Below are 8392 nucleotides of genomic sequence, written 5' to 3'. Positions count from 1 at the left end.
TGTGTAGTTTCCATATCTTGGCTATTGCAAATAATTCTGTAATAAACATATGGATGAATATATCCTTTTGAGTTAGGATTTTGTTTTCTTGGATTAATCATGGAATTATCAGATCATATAGTCATTCTATTTTTAATATTTTGAGGAAACTCCATGATATTTTTCACAGTGGTTGTACTGACTTACATTGCCACCAGCAGTGAGAAAAAGGGCTTTTGTTCTCTACATCCTTGCCAACACTTGTTATTTATTATATTTTTCAGGTTTGCCATTCTGACAAGTGTAAGGTAATATCTCATTGTAGCTTTGGTTTTCATTTCCCTGATTATTAATGAGGTTGATCATTTTTTCATGTCTGTTGGCCATTTGTACATCCTCTGGAAAGCTACCTACTCAGGTACTCTGCTGATTTTTTAAAAATTAGCTTATTGTCTTTTTTGATGTTGAGTTGTATATTTTTTAGATTTATTTATTTTAAAGAGTGTGGGGAGTGACAGAGGAGGAGGGAGAGAGAATTTCAAGCAAACTTCTCACTGAGCATGGACCCCAATGTGGGCTTGATCCCACAACCCTGAGATCATGACCTGAGCTGAAATCAAGAGTTGGATGCTGAAGTGACTGAGCCATTAAGCAAGTTCTCTTTTGTATTGTTGATTGTTTATTTCCCTGTATTTCTGTTTATTTGTCTGTTTTTGTTTTTGTTTTTTTGTATAGTGCCAGTAGTTTAATTTTGATTGTTTATTCCTTGCCAAAAGAGACCTACATAGAAAAAGGTTTCTTTGGCTGATGTCAAAGTAATTACTGCCTATGTTTTCTTCAAGAGATTTATGATTTTGGATCACATGTTTAGGCCTTTAAGCCACTTTGAGTTTTTATTTGTGTATTGTGTAAAAAAGTGGTCCAGGTTCATTCTTTTCCCATGAAGCTATATAGTTTTCCTTGCATCACTTATTGAAAAGACAGTCATTTTCCCCATTGTATATTCCTTCCATCTTTATCATAGATTATTAGACTATGTAAGTGTAGGTTTGCTTATGGGTTTTCAATTTTGTTCCATTGATCTATGTGCCTGTATTTGTGCCAATACCATATTTTTTATTATTACATCTTTTTAAAAATATATTTTTAAGGATTTCATTTATTTTTCAAATGGGAGAGAGAGAGAGAGAGAGAGCAAGCAGAGGGAGCAGCAGGGAGAGGGAGAAACAGACTCCCTGCTGTGAGCAAGAAGGCTGATGCAGAACTTGATCCCAGGACCCTCAGATTAGAACCTGTGCCAAAGGGAGATGCTTAAATGACTGAGCCACCTATGTACCCCACAACTTATAGTAGCAGATAATACAGTACTGTGCTAGCTACAGATTTATTTTTCTCTCTTAAGGTGACCTTGGATGTTTTGATTACTGTATCTTCACATTTAACTTTCAAATCAGGAAATAAGTTATTTCCCAATTTGTTCATTTCAAAAGTGTTTTGGCACATGAATGTTCCTTTATTCTATTAATGTGGTATGCTAACTATATTTACTTTTATACAATGAACAATGACTGCATTCCAGGATTAAATCTAACTAGGTCATAGTGCTTAATCCTTTTAACATATTGATGCATTATTTCCCACTATTTTACGATATATATATGTACATATATATCATATAATTTATATGAATATTAATGAGGTATGCTACATCAAGATCAGTACCTTTTATTTTGTTGTGTATTTCTTATTTTTAGTACTTTTTCCTGGATTTGGTATTAGGACGATGCTGGACTCAGAATGAGTGAATGTTCCTTTTCTTTAGGTTATTAGAAGAGTTTGAGAAGAGCTGGAATTACTCATATTTATATTTTTGGAAAAAAATTAAGTAGTGAAGTTACCTGGTCCAAGTCTTTTCTTAACTGAGAGGTTTTAATTACTTATTTAATTTCCTTACTAATTATTGGTCTATTCAAATTTTATATTTTTCCATGACTCAGCCTTGAGAGTTTCTAGAAATTTGTCCATTTGACATTGATTTTCCAATTTTAAAAATATGTTGGGAGGAGTCAAGATGGCGGAGAAGTAGCAGGCTGAGACTACATCAGGTAGCAGGAGATCAGCTCGATAGCTTATCTAAAAATTGCAAACACCTACAAATCCAACGGGAGAGCGAAGAGAAGAAAAACAGAAACTCTAGAAACAGAAAATCAACCACTCTCTGAAAGGTAGGACTGGCGGAGAAGTGAATCTAAAACGACGGGGAGATAGACCGCGGGGGGAGGGGCCGGATCCTGGCAAGCGATGAAGGAACAGAGCACAAAATCAGGACTTTTAAAAGTCTGTTCCACTGAGGGACATTGCTCCAGAGGCTAAACCAGGGTAAAGCCCACGCGGGGTCAGCGTGGCCCCAGGTCCCGCAGGGTCACAGAAGGATTGGGGGTGTCAGAGTGTCGGAGAGCTCACAGGTATTAGAACGGAGAAGCTGGCTGCAGAGACAGAGCCGAGGACTGAACTCTCAGCTCGGGTTTACCTTGAACTGGTCGCGGGCTGGGTGAGCTCGGAGCGCGGCTAGAGGCTGGGGATATGGGAGTGATTGGGTGCTGTCTTCTGGGGGCGCACTGAGGAGTGGGGCCCCAGGCTCTCTGCTCCTCTGGGACAGAGACTAGGATGCTGCCATTTTCATTCCCGTCCTCTGGAACTCTACGGAAAGCGTTCAGGGAACAGAAGCACCCAAAAGCGAACCCGAGCCGATTACTTAGTCCAGCTGCCAGTAAGGGCGGTGCAATCCCGCCTCAGGCAAAGACAATTGAGAGTCACTACAACAGGCCCCTCCCCCAGAAGATCAACAAAATATCCAGCCAGGACGAAGTTCATCTATCAAGGAAAGTAGGTTCAATTCCTAAGACAGCAGCGCAATTCCAGAGTAGGAGAAAGCAAAGCACGGAACTCATGGCTTTCTCCCCATGATTCTTTAGTCTTGTGGCTACTTCAATTTTTTTTTCTTTTTTCAATTTTTTTTCTTTTTTCTTTTTTCTTCTTCTGCTAAATTTTTTAAAATTTTTACGCTTTTCTTTTTTAACTTTTTTTTTGACTGGTTTATCTAAATATATATATTTCTTCTTTCTTTTTTATATTTTTTTCTTTATTTGTTTTATTTTTTAAATTTTTCTTTTTTTTTTTGAACCTCTTTTTATCCCCATTCTCCCCCCCACAATTTGGGGTCTCTTCTCATTTGGTAACAGCGCATTTTTCTGGGGTCTTTGCCACCCTTTTAGTATTTTATTTGCTCCTTCATATCCTCTTATCTGGACAAAATGACAAGGCGGAAAAAATCACCACAAACAAAAGAACAAGAGACAATACCGAAGGCGAGGGACCTAATCAACACAGACATTGGTAATATGTCAGATCAAAAGTTCAGAATGTTGATTCTGAACATTCTAGCCGGCTCGAAAAAGGCATGGAAGATATTAGAGAAACCCTCTCTGGAGATATTAAAGCCCTTTTTGGAGAAATTAAAGAACTAAAATCTAACCAAGTTGAAATCAAAAAAGGTATTAATAAGGTGCAATCAAAAATGGAGGCTCTCACTGCTAGGATAAATGAGGCAGAAGAAAGAATTAGTGATACAGAAGACCAAATGACAGAGAATAAAGAAGCCGAACAAAAGAGGGACAAACAGCTACTGGACAATGAGGGGAGAATTCAAGAGATAAGTGACACCATAAAATGAAACAACATTAGAATAATTGGAATTCCCAAAGAAGAAGAAAGAGAGAGGGGAGCAGAAGGTCTATTGGAGAGGATTATTGGAGAGAATTTCCCTAATATGGCAAATGGAACAAGCATCAAAATTCAGGAGATGCAGAGAACCCCCCTCAAAGTCAATGAGAATAGGTCCACACCCCGTCACCTAATAGTAAAATTTACAAGTCTTAGTGACAAAGAGAAAATCCTGAAAGCAGCCCGAGAAAAGAAGTCTGTAACACACAATGGTAAAAATATTAGATTGGCAGCAGACTTATCCACAGAGACCTGGCAGGCCAGGAAGAGCTGGCATGATATATTCAGAGCACTCAATGAGAAAAACATGCAGCCAAGAATACTCTATCCAGCTAGGCTATCATTGAAAATAGAAGGAGAGATCAAAAGCTTCCAGGACAAACAAAAACTGAAAGAATTTGCAAACACCAAACCAGCTCTCCAGGAAATATTGAAAGGGGTCCTCTAAGCAAAGAGAGAGCCTAAAAGGAGTAGATCAGAAAGGTACAGAGACAATATACAGTAACAGTCACCTTACCGGCTAATAATGGCACTAAATTCATATCTCTCAATAGTTACCCTGAATGTTAATGGGCTAAATGCCCCAATCAAAAGACACAGGGTATCAGAATGGAAAAAAAACAAAACCCATCAGTATGTTGCCTACAAGAAACTCATTTTAGACGCGAAGACACCTCCAGATTTAAAGTGAGGGGGTGGAAAACAATTTACCATGCTAATGGGCATCAGAAGAAAGCTGGGGTGGCAATCCTTATATCAGATCAATTAGATTTTAAGCCAAAGACTATAATAAGAGATGAGGAAGGACACTATATCCTACTCAAAGGGTCTGTCCAACAAGAAGATCTAACAATTTTAAATATCTATGCCCCTAACGTGGGAGCAGCCAACTATATCAACCAATTAATAACAAAATCAAAGAAACACATCAATAATAATACAATAATAGTAGGGGACTTTAACACTCCCCTCACGTAAACGGACAGGTCATTCAAGCAAAAGATCAACAAGGAAATAAAGGCCTTAAATGACACACTGGACCAGATGGACATCACAGATATATTCAGAACATTTCATCCCAAAGCAACAGAATACACATTCTTCTCTAGTTCACATGAAACCTTCTCCAGAATAGATCACATCCTGGGTCACAAATCAGGTCTCAACCGGTATCAAAAGATTAGGATCATTCCCTGCATATTTTCAGACCACAATGTTCTGAAGCTAGAACTCAATCACAAGAGGAAAGCTGGACAGAACCCAAATACATGGAGACTAAACAGCATCCTTCTAAAGAATGAATGGGTCAACCAGGAAATTAAACAAGAACTGAAAAAATTCATGGAAACAAATTATAATGAAAACACAACGGTTCCAAATCTGTGGCACGCAACAAAGGCAGTCCTGAGCGGAAAATATATAGTGGTACAAGCCTTTCTCAAGAAACAAGAAAGGTCTCAAGTACACAACCTAACCCTACACGTAAAGGAGCTGGAGAAAGAACAAGAAAGAAACCCTAAACCCAGCAGGAGAAGAGAAATCATAAAGATCAGAGCAGAAATCAAAGAAATAGAAACCAAAAAAACAATAGAAAAAAATCAATGAAACTAGGAGCTGGTTCTTTGAAAGAATCAATAAGATTGATAAACCCCTGGCCAGACTCATCAGAAAGAAAAGAGAAAGGACCCAAATCAATAAAATCATGAATGAAAGAGGAGAGATCACAACTAACACCAAAGAAATACAGACAATTAGAAGAACATACTATGAGCAACTCTACGCCAACAAATTGGACAATCTGGAAGAAATGGATGCATTCCTAGAGACATATAAACTACCACAACTGAACCAGGAAGAAATAGAAAACCTGAACAGGCCCATAACCAGTAAGGAGATTGAAACAGTCATCAAAAATCTCCAAACAAACAAAAGCCCAGGGCCAGACGGCTTCCCAGGGGAATTCTACAAAACATTTAAAGAAGAACGAATTCCTATTCTACTGAAACTGTTCCAAAAAATAGAAATGGAAGGAAAACTTCCAAACTCATTTCATGAGGCCAGCATCACCTTGATCCCAAAACCAGAGAAGGATCCCACCAAAAAAGAGAACTACAGACCAATATCCTTGATGAACACAGACGCAAAAATTCTCGCCAAAATACTAGCCAATAGGATTCAACAGTACATTAAAAGGATTATCCACCACGATCAAGTGGGATTTATTCCAGGGCTGCAGGGTTGGTTCAACATCCGCAAATCAATGTGATAGAACACATTAAGAAAGAAAGAAAGAACAAGAACCATATTATACTCTCAATAGATGCTGAAAAACATTTGACAAAGTACAGCATCCCTTCCTGATCAAAACTCTTCAAAGTGTAGGGATAGAGGGCACATACCTCAATATTATCAAAGCCATCTATGAAAAACCCACCGCAAATATCATTCTCCATGGAGAAAAATTGAAAGCTTTTCTGCTAAGGTCAGGAACACGGCAGGGATGTCCATTATCACCACTGCTATTCAACATAGTACTAGAAGTCCTAGCCTCAGCAATCAGACATCAAAAACAAATTAAAGGCATCCAGATTGGCAAAGAAGAAGTCAAACTATCATTCTTGGCAGATGATATGATACTATATGTGGAAAACCCAAAAGACTCCACTCCAAAACTGCTAGAACTTGTACAGGAATTCAGTAAAGTGTCAGAATATAAAATCAATGCACAGAAATCATTTGCATTTCTGTACACCAACAACAAGACAGAAGAAAGAAATTATGGAGTCAATCCCATTTACAATTGCACCCAAAACTATAAGATACCTAGGAATAAACCTAACCAAAGAGGTTAAGAATCTATATACAGAAAATTATAAAGTACTCATGAAAGAAATTGAGGAAGACACAAAAAAATGGAAAAATGTTCCATGCTCCTGGATTGGAAGAATAAATATTGTGAAAATGTCCATGCTACCTAATGCAATCTACACATTTAATGCAATCCCTATCAAAATACCATCCATTTTTTTCAAGGAAATGGAACAAATAATCCTAAAATTTATATGGAACCAGAAAAGACCTCGAATAGCCAAAGGTATATTGAAAAAGAAAGCCAAAGTGGGTGGCATCACAATTCCGGACGTCAAGCTCTATTACAAAGCTGTCATCATCAAGACAGCATGGTACTGGCACAAAAACAGACACATAGATCAGTGGAACAGAATAGAGAGCCCAGAAGTAGACCCTCAACTCTATGGTCAACTAATCTTCGACAAAGCAGGAAAGAATGTCCAATGGAAAAAAGACAGCCTCTTCAATAAATGGTGCTGGGAAAATTGGACAGCCACATGCAGAAAAATGAAATTGGACCACTTCCTTACACCACACAAGAAAATAGACTCCAAATGGATGAAGGACCTCAATGTGAGAAAGAAATCCATTAAAATCCTTGAGGAGAATGCAGGCAGCAACCTCTTCGACCTCAGCCGTAGCAACATCTTCCTAGGAACAACGGCAAAGGCAAGGGAAGCAAGGGCAAAAATGAACTATTGGGATTTCATCAAGATCAAAAGCTTTTGCACAGCAAAGGAAACAGTTAACAAAACCAAAAGACAACTGACAGAATGGGAGAAGATATTTGCAAACGACAGATCAGATAAAGGGCTTTTGTCCAAAATCTATAAAAACCTTTGCAAACTCAACACTCAAAGAACAAACAATCCAATCAAGAAATGGGCAGATGACATGAACAGACATTTCTGCAAAGAAGACATCCGGATGGCCAACAGACACATGAAAAAGTGCTCCACGTCACTCGGCATCAGGGAAATACAAATCAAAACCACAATGAGATATCACCTCACACCAGTCAGAATGTCTAAAATGAACAAGTCAGGAAATGACAGATGCTGGAGAGGATGTGGAGAAAGGGGAACCCTCCTCCACTGTTGGTGGGAATGCAAGCTGGTCCAACCACTCTGGAAAACAGCATGGAGGTTCCTCAAAATGTTGAAAATAGAGCTACCCTATGACCCAGCAATTGCACTACTGGGTATTTACCCTAAAGATAGAAACATAGTGATCCGAAGGGGCACGTGTACCCTAACGTTTATAGCAGAAATGTCTACAATAGCCAAACTATGGAAAGAACCTAGATGTCCATCAACAGATGAATGGATCAAGAAGATGTGGTATATATACACAATGGAATACTATGCAGCCATCAAAAGAAATGAAATCTTGCCATTTGCGACGATGTGGATGGAACTAGAGGGTATCATGCTTAGTGAAATAAGTCAATCGGAGAAAGACAACTATCATATGATCTCCCTGATATGAGGCCATGGAGAAGCAACATGGGGGGGTAGGGGGATAGGAGAAGAATAAATGAAACAAGATGGGATTGGGAGGGAGACAAACCATAAATGACTCTTAATCTCACAAAACAAACTGGGGGTTGCTGGGGGGAGGTGGGATTGGGAGAGGGGGAGGGGGCTATGGACATTGGGGAGGGTATGTGCTATCGTGAGTGCTGTGAAGTGTGTAAACCTGGCGATTCACAGACCTGTACCCCTGGGGATAAAAATACATTATATGTTTATTAAAAAAAAAAATTTGGAAGGGAGGCCAA

The sequence above is a fragment of the Meles meles genome, unplaced genomic scaffold, assembly GCF_922984935.1.
Source record: "Meles meles unplaced genomic scaffold, mMelMel3.1 paternal haplotype, whole genome shotgun sequence".
NCBI lineage: Eukaryota > Metazoa > Chordata > Mammalia > Carnivora > Mustelidae > Meles > Meles meles.
The sequence above is the reverse complement of the archived record's forward strand: the minus strand, read 5'-3'. Positions refer to the sequence as shown.